The sequence below is a fragment of the Nannospalax galili genome, unplaced genomic scaffold, assembly GCF_000622305.1.
Source record: "Nannospalax galili isolate Female #2095 unplaced genomic scaffold, S.galili_v1.0 scaffold1460, whole genome shotgun sequence".
NCBI lineage: Eukaryota > Metazoa > Chordata > Mammalia > Rodentia > Spalacidae > Nannospalax > Nannospalax galili.
The window spans coordinates 396,317-404,283 of NW_008345971.1; the positions used below are offsets into that span (position 1 = coordinate 396,317).

A 7,967-nucleotide genomic window follows, 5' to 3' on the forward strand; every position below is an offset into this window, starting at 1 on the left:
AGTTCTTTTGACTTTCTTCTTTCTTTCTTCTTTCTTTCTCTCATTCTTTCTTTCTCTCTTTCTCTCTCCCTCCCTCCCTCCTTCCTTCTCTCCTTCCTTCTTTTTTCTCTTTCTTCTCTTGCTGTTTTCTCTCTTTTGTCACTGTGATTTTCTAATACGTTTAATTGTTCTCCTAGCATTGTCAGTCTGAGATAGCTTTCCTAACATTTCTATAAAACTCACCTAATTTAAGTACGCCTTGGATTTTAAACTGAAGCGTGGCATTAGAACTGCTAGTGGTTTGTTGCTTGAGCACTGATAGCTGATCATTTCCTGTCTTAAGTTTTCTGTGATGGTATTTTGGGTTGTTGATTTACAGCAAATACTCTCACATTCACTGCCCTGGAAATTTGCTTTTTTATTTGCAGGTTGCTCTGCATAGGTCCCTCCAGGCCCAGCCCAGGTTCTCAGAATTTATAAACAGAGCTCTTGCAATGAGGACTAAACCGCTTCAGACAGGCAGAAGCAGCAAGATGGTGTCACAAACCCAGGTACTCATGTCCTTGCTGTTCTGGGTGTCTGGTGACAAATTAAAAGTATTACAATCTTTTCAGAATCACATCTTTGTATATAAGAACCACAATCTGTATCAGGGTATAATCTTTCTTAAAAAATAATATACTGATAAAATACTATAACAAGACCATTTAAATGAAAACTTAGTTTATATTGTAAAGTCTGATCTTTGATATAATGTATGATCATTGTCTATTCCTGATTACAGCTGCCTGTGGGGAGATTGTGATGACCCAGTCTCCAGCCTCCCTGGCTGTGTCAGCAGGAGAGAGAGTTACCATCAGCTGCAAGTCCAGCCAGAGTCTTTATTATAGCTCAAACCAGAAGAACTACTTGTCTTGGTACCAGCAGAAGCCAGGGCAGGCTCCTAAACTGCTGATGTACTGGGCGTCCACACGGGAGACTGGGGTTCCTGATCGGTTTACTGGCAGTGGGTCTGGGACAGATTTCACTCTCACCATCAGCAGTGTCCAGGATGAAGACTTGGCAGCTCCTAGAGTTCTTCACTCCCTTACTGGTGTCCATTTCTTCTTTTAATTTTTATAAATTTTTTGTTTTATTATATATTCATCTCTCTCTTCCTCTCTCTGTATTTGTGTAGTAGTATGTGTGCATGTGTGCCATGGTTTGTTTATAGAGGTCAGAGGACAACCTGTGGGACTTAATTTTCTCTGTCTACAATGTGAGTTCTGGGGATTGAATTCATGTGTAGCATCAGTCTCAGTGGCAAGTCCCTTCACCTGTGGAGCCATCTTGCTAGACCTAAAATTCTTTATTGGTGTATGTTCTTTGTACATAGGCTTCATTAAAACAGTGTCTTTCAAGTAGATCGTATATTTTATCATAGCCACCTAACCTCCCCATTTCCCCTTCTTTCTCCTATGATCCTTCCTTCTTCTAGTCTCTCTTTTAATTTCATCTCCCTGTGTACATGTCTCAGTCTGTGTCTCTTTCTCTATCTCTATCTCTGTCACACATATTTTACCTACAAAATAATCTAGAACCCAAAATAAGACAAAACATGGTATTGTTGCCACTACTTTTGGGCCACATTTCCCTCTGAGGGCCATCTGCTTTTCTTATGAGAAACCTCACTCCACCCCACTGATGGATATGCTTTGGGTCAACATACTCTACCTTCTAGTCTTTACATCTCACATCAATTCCTAGAACTTAATGTTTCTGAAGGGAAAACACTTCGTGCTCCCAGAGAAATAACTGGCATTAGTGCTAACTAATCCCATTTGTGCATTCATTTAAAAACCCAAACAGTTGAGCACCTACATTGAAGATAGAGTAGGGACAAGAGTGATCTATACTACATAAAATACTTGGAAAACTCCAAATATCTTAAGGCTTGTCTGCCTAGGAATCAGCCATCTGAAAAGTGCTTGATGTTCCTATGTCTAGGTGTTTCTCCAGGAAAAGCTTGAAGTGGTGTGGGCTGTGCTGAGTGGTAGTTTTTTCTTCCCTGTGTCAAAATATCTGAGGAAAGCAACTTAAATGCTGTGCATCTGAGGTGAGGTTAAAATATCATGGAGGAAGGGTGTGGCAGGGGAAAATGCTCACCTCTTGGAAACTGGGAAGGAAAGGGAGAAAGAGGAAGGGTCCAGGAAGAAGACTGCCCCTTCAAAGGCCTGGCCCTAGTAATCTAACTCTTCAAACTAGCACAGATACTTGATTTTCCACCACGCCCAATAATGCTGTTCAGTCATGAATAATCAATAGTTGAATCCATTGATTAGGTTGAAGTCCTCATGATCCAATCACCTCCAAAAGATTGGAACCATCAGGTTGGAAATAAATGTTTTACATAGGAGCCTTCTGGAGATTATTTCTTCATAAGCAAACTCTGACACCAAAAAAAAGTATGCTAGAATAACACCAGAACTGGATCTATAACTGGATCATAGGTAGAATAAACAACAAAAATTTCCAATATAAAGTTTAAAAGAAATAGAAAAGGATACTTTTACTCAGAATAAGTTTACAATTTGAACATTTTCATGATGTCCCATATTAAAGGAACCATCTTTAATCACTTGAAACACTGAAAACTTTCATCATAGGTGCAGGTGGCAGTGAGCTTCAAGTCTGTTTGAATTGTTCATAGTTCTCTCCTGTCCCTTGCCCAGAGTTCCTTTAGTGACAACAGAATGTGACCAAGAAATCAGAAGGAACAGACCATGATGTAATATGTTCCTATTTGTATTTTTTAGAAATGATTCCAATTTCTTTGTGTGAAAATGGATGCATTTTAGGAAATGCACCCCTGTGGTAGAAAGGGGTCAGAGCTTTGTACAGTGCAGTCCAAGGCAAAGACTTCAGCACCATCCTGGACATGAGCTTAGTGGGAAGATAACTTCCATGTAGATCTCTTAATATTTCATAACACTAGTAGATTGATATTTCTTTTGATGAGGCATGAATGGTCATTGATTTAGCAGCTAGTTCATTAACAGTCTTGGGCCTCAGCACTCTAGGAATGGCATGTCTAGGCTGTAGGCTAAGAATCTTTTATGGTTACATGAGAGATTGGAAGAGCCAGAGGTCATGAATGGCCACAAAAAATAGAGTTTTCCAGACAGCTGGAAAGTTACTCATACGAACTCAAAGCCACGGTAACAGCACCCATACGGGTTTTTCTAAAGACCTTTAGTGTTATTTATCCCTCCCCATACTTCCTCTTCTGACCACCACCCACTCAAAAAGAAAAAAAAAAAAAACAAGGTCAAATGTTTATGATGAGGTGAGGTGCAGAAAAGGGAACTCTTATCCAGTGCTGATGGCAATGTAAATTGGTGCAGTCACTATGGGAAATCAGTATGAAGATTTCTCAAAAAGCTCGAAATTGATCTACTATATGATCCAGCCATTCCACTCTTGGGTGTAAACCGAAGGGGCTCATGTCTTACTACAGAGATGCCTGTTGATCCATGTTCATTGCTGCCATTTTTATACTCACCACCAAATGGAAACAACCCAGATATCCACCAGCTGATGAATAGATAATGGTAGTATGGCACATTTACCCAGTGAAATGCTATTCATCTGTTGAAAACCCAAATTATGAAATTTTTAGGCAAATGGATGGAACTTGAAATATTCAGGCTGTGTGAGGTAACACAGACCCAGAAAGACAATTATCACCTGTATTCTATTGTAGCTTGATGCTAGCTTTGGAATTTTAGATATCTGTGTTTCAATTGAAAAATCCAGAGAGGTCAGGAAACGAGTGGTCAAGGTATGTGGGGGTTCATGGGAGGGAAGATAGAGGTCAGAGTAGAAGAAGGGATCTTCCTATTTTAGAGTTCATTTTAGTTAATTGCATTTACAAAATTCTTTCATAGTAAGAAAGGCCTTCATATTTGAATGCATATCTGGGAGAAACTATATTGATACCAGGATATATAATCTTTGATCCAGCAAACTTAGAATTCTTTGTTTATGTTTATTCATTTGTTTATAATTTTCCAGATACTGATTATTTTCTATCTAGGTATTTGGATTTAGGAATTATTCAGAGTTCATTTTTTAATATGATTAGGTGATTCCAGATAAGTGCAGGATAAAAATCTGAATTCAGTTGACACTTTTTCCTTTCTGTGTGTTAGGCACCATGTATACCAGCAATATTCAGTAAAACATGAACTGACTGTAACCACTGTCTCATAGTCTCCCATTGCACTTAGCATAGACCTTAACCTTGCTGGAAGTGTTCCATGCTCTCCTGCCATGAGACCTGTGTCTGTTTCCACTCCTTAGTGACCTTGTCTTTCTTCAGCATACCCAGACCTTCCTCCAAGTCCTTGTGTGTTTCTAAAATGCTCTTCTGTGATCTTTGTATGACCAAATATAGACTTTGGACTTAATTAAAGTGGCTGCTTCTCAAGAGTCCATTCCACATTTGGGTGAATTCCCTAGAGGCCTTGTTAGTTTCTGTTGTATTTTCTCTTATTTCTTCTTGCCACCCTGTAATTAAGTACCAGTTCAAATGTATGTGCATGTATGTGGAACTCTATCTATGCAAAGGAAATTGTGTGTTTGTACATGTGTGTGTGTTTGACACACAGTGTAGCTGTCAATAGGCAAGGCTTTTTTAGCTTCCTAAGTTCTTAGATTATAAGAACACATCAACATGCCAGGCAGTGGTGTATTCTATTTTTTAATTGAATTTTTGTGTATTTCATATAGAACATCTCAATAAATCTTAATCATCTTTATACTGCCTTCCCCACTGGCACCCTGCCATAGCCTCTCCATTGGAGTTCATGCATTCTATCATTTGCCTTAAGGCCTATTGCATCAAGTTAGTGTACCTAGACATCCCTCAGTGCAAGTTCATCTACTGAGATCAAGTCAGTCTATCTATAGTATTTTCCTTTAGGAAGATCAGCTCTTCCTCTCCCTGGGGGAATCAATTGCCAATATTTCTTTAGTTAAGATTGGGGTGAACTGTCCATTTTCCCATTTCTATGGTAGGTTTTTAAGTTTGCTTGAGTTTGCATGGGTCCTGTGCATATTGACACCATTGTTGTAGGTTCATATGAGCAGGGTCCCAGAAGCTTGAAGGACTTTATTTCCATGTGGTCGTGCACCTCCTCCCTGGATCTTACAATATTTGTACCCCTCCTTCTGCCATGGTCCCTTAGCCCTGGGTGGATGTAGTTTAATATAGAAGTCCTGTGCAAGGACCTGCAGTCTGCAGATTCTTAGCTTCTACACTTTGGCCTTTTGTGACCTTTTGTGTTCCTGGCCCTCTGTTGCATGAGGGAGCTTCATTAATGCGAATTGAGATATTCAGCATTGTCTTCTTTACCCTCGTTCTATGTTCTGTGAGTCTTGGATGTAGAGGTTGCATCGTAGATGTGCCACTTAGACTTGAGAAATTCACAGACAATGACTGTGTATGACCAGTTGTGGTACTTTGTAATAGTCTCTGCTGGTGCAAAAGAAGCTTCTTTGATGGGTTGTCACTGGGATATTTGTCTGTAAATATAAGGAAGTATATTTTGCATATAGTCAGAAATTACATTAGTCTAGGGACGTGACAGTTTTGGGGTTTTCTTTAGGATCTATGACCACTTCAATCATGTGTATTTGGTTATGTTTACAGCACCACACATGAATTTCTTCCCATTGAGTGGGCTTTTACTCCAACTGCGTAGCTGTTGATTGTCTGAATATGAAATTACCACTACTGCACCAATGTTGTATGCTGTGCAGGTCATTGATGTGGTCATTTGGTCTTGAAGCTGATGGTGAATCATCAATTGATGTACTCCCTTGGCACCTTATATAATGCTTTCCAAAGCTATTTAGGGGAAATGGCTTCCAGGTCAGTTCCAGCTTCACTGCTTCAAATCCTGTGTCTGAAGTAAGTTCTGTCTTCAGCACTAGGGTCTTTACTTCGAGTTCTGGGAGGCAATCAAGGGCTGTGGCAATAGCCTGTGTATTTTGGGGAGTCTTTTGGATCACCCTGGCCAACAACTCAAAGGAAGGTTTCCCGTTTGGCACTGTTTCTTGTTATGTAGACTTTAGCTATACACATGGACTTATTTGGAGATATTATATGTGTAACTTGTCACTTGGTTGTTGGAATAATATGATTTCCTCTGAAATTGGTGGAATTTTTGGCATATTTTAGGTACAATAAGTTATCATTTGCAAAAAAAAGGATAATTTGACGTATTCATTTCCTATTAGTCCTCCTTTAAATTCTTTCTCTTTTCTAATTGCTCTAGCAAGTGTTTCAAGCACTATATTGAAAAGGAGTATAGATAGTGGACATCCTTGTCTGGTTCCTGATTTCAATGGGAATATTTTATTTATTATTTATTATTTTTATTTTTATGTGTATGAGTGTATTGCCTGCATGTAAGTAACTGCACCTGTGCCATGCCATGATGCAGAGGTCAGTAGAGGGTTTCAGATTCCCCTGGAACTTGAGTTAAGGACAGTGCATAGCCACCTTGTGGGTGCTAGGAATTGAACCTGGGTCCTCTGCAAGAGCAGTCAGTGCTCTTAGCCAATGAGCCATCTCTCCAGGCTCTGTCCTTCTAGGACTTTAAAAAAATTTTATCTAATAACCACACACTTAGAAGAAGCATTGCATTACAACAGCATTGACATATTCAGTAACAATTTCCAGAGCTAAGATGCATCTCTTTCAAAATTGGCTGTAATTTTTAGGTTTACAGTTGAATTATTACAGTTATACAATATTGTACTCAGTGTAAATCCTATAAGACATAAAATTAAATGAGATTTTAGCCTTTAAAATATCTCCATTTCATTATTAAAATACACAGTTTCATATAGGAAAATTCATTTTTAATGCAATTGACAATATGTTTGCACAAGCATTTCTAGTCTCTATATATCTGATTATTACTAGTTACAGTAGGTTACTTTCTGAGCTTCTTGGCATCTGAGCATGGATATAAAGTCATCAGGTAGATTTCAATGGTCATGTTTTTCACATCTACTAATTACTAAGGAGCAAATTTTTATGCTATGAAGAATTATTTTTTTAACCATTATTTAACTTTTTAAAATAACTACATGATCAGAAGAAGCATTTCACTATAGATTTAACATTCAGTAACACAATCCAGAGCAAGAGTACACCTTCACGAGTGGCTGCAAGTTTCTAGGTTCACATTTGAATTAATACAGTTATACAATATTGAACTCAGTAAAAGCCCTGTAAGACATAAAATTGAATGAGTTTTTAGCCTTTAAAAAAGATTTCCATTTTATTTTAGAATATATTATTCCTTGCAGAAAGACTCATTGTTTTTGCTACTAACACTGAGATGTTGGCACATGCATCTCTAATCTGCATGTATGTGATTATTACTAGTCATAACCGGTTGCACTTGGATCCTTGGTGGCTGTGTATATCTTTGAAGTCATCAGGTAGATTTCAATTGTAATGTTTATAACATCTACTAATTAACATGATGTAAACTTCTATGCTTCCTCCCCAAATATAATACATTTTTTAAAATTTTTGATTTTTTTTTGTGTGTATATCACACGGAACATCCCAAACTATCTTATTCATCTATACACACACTTCCCAGATGGCACCCTCCCATAGCCTCCCTCCCCCCCACTAGACCCCTTATACTCTGTCATCCTTGCTACTGTCTGTTATGTTGTCGGCACCCTCAGCTGTTCCCCACTACTTGTCCATCTGGTGAATCTAGTCAGCCTACCCAGAGGTTTTTGTTTTAGGAGGGTCTGCTGTTCCTCATCTAGCAGCAATCAGTTGTCAATATTGCTTAGATAAGTTTGGGGTCTACTGTTCATTTTCCCAGTTCTATGCTGGGTTACTATGTGGGAGTCCCTTTGGCCACCCTGGCCAACAACTCAAAAGAAGGTATCTCCTATCTGGCATTGTTGCT

The 7,967-nt window shown here is 38.7% G+C and overlaps 1 long non-coding RNA gene across 1 annotated transcript in view; it reads left to right on the plus strand.

The window, feature by feature from the left end:
- Nucleotides 1-774: 774 nt before the first annotated feature.
- The window catches only part of LOC115071902, a 14,537-nt gene continuing 7,344 nt past the window's right edge, over nucleotides 775-7,967 (plus strand). Inside the window, exons 1-2 of the long non-coding RNA XR_003850960.1 lie at nucleotides 775-1,023; nucleotides 2,625-2,630. This is a non-coding gene — a long non-coding RNA (uncharacterized LOC115071902). The remainder of the gene's footprint in view (nucleotides 1,024-2,624; nucleotides 2,631-7,967) is intronic.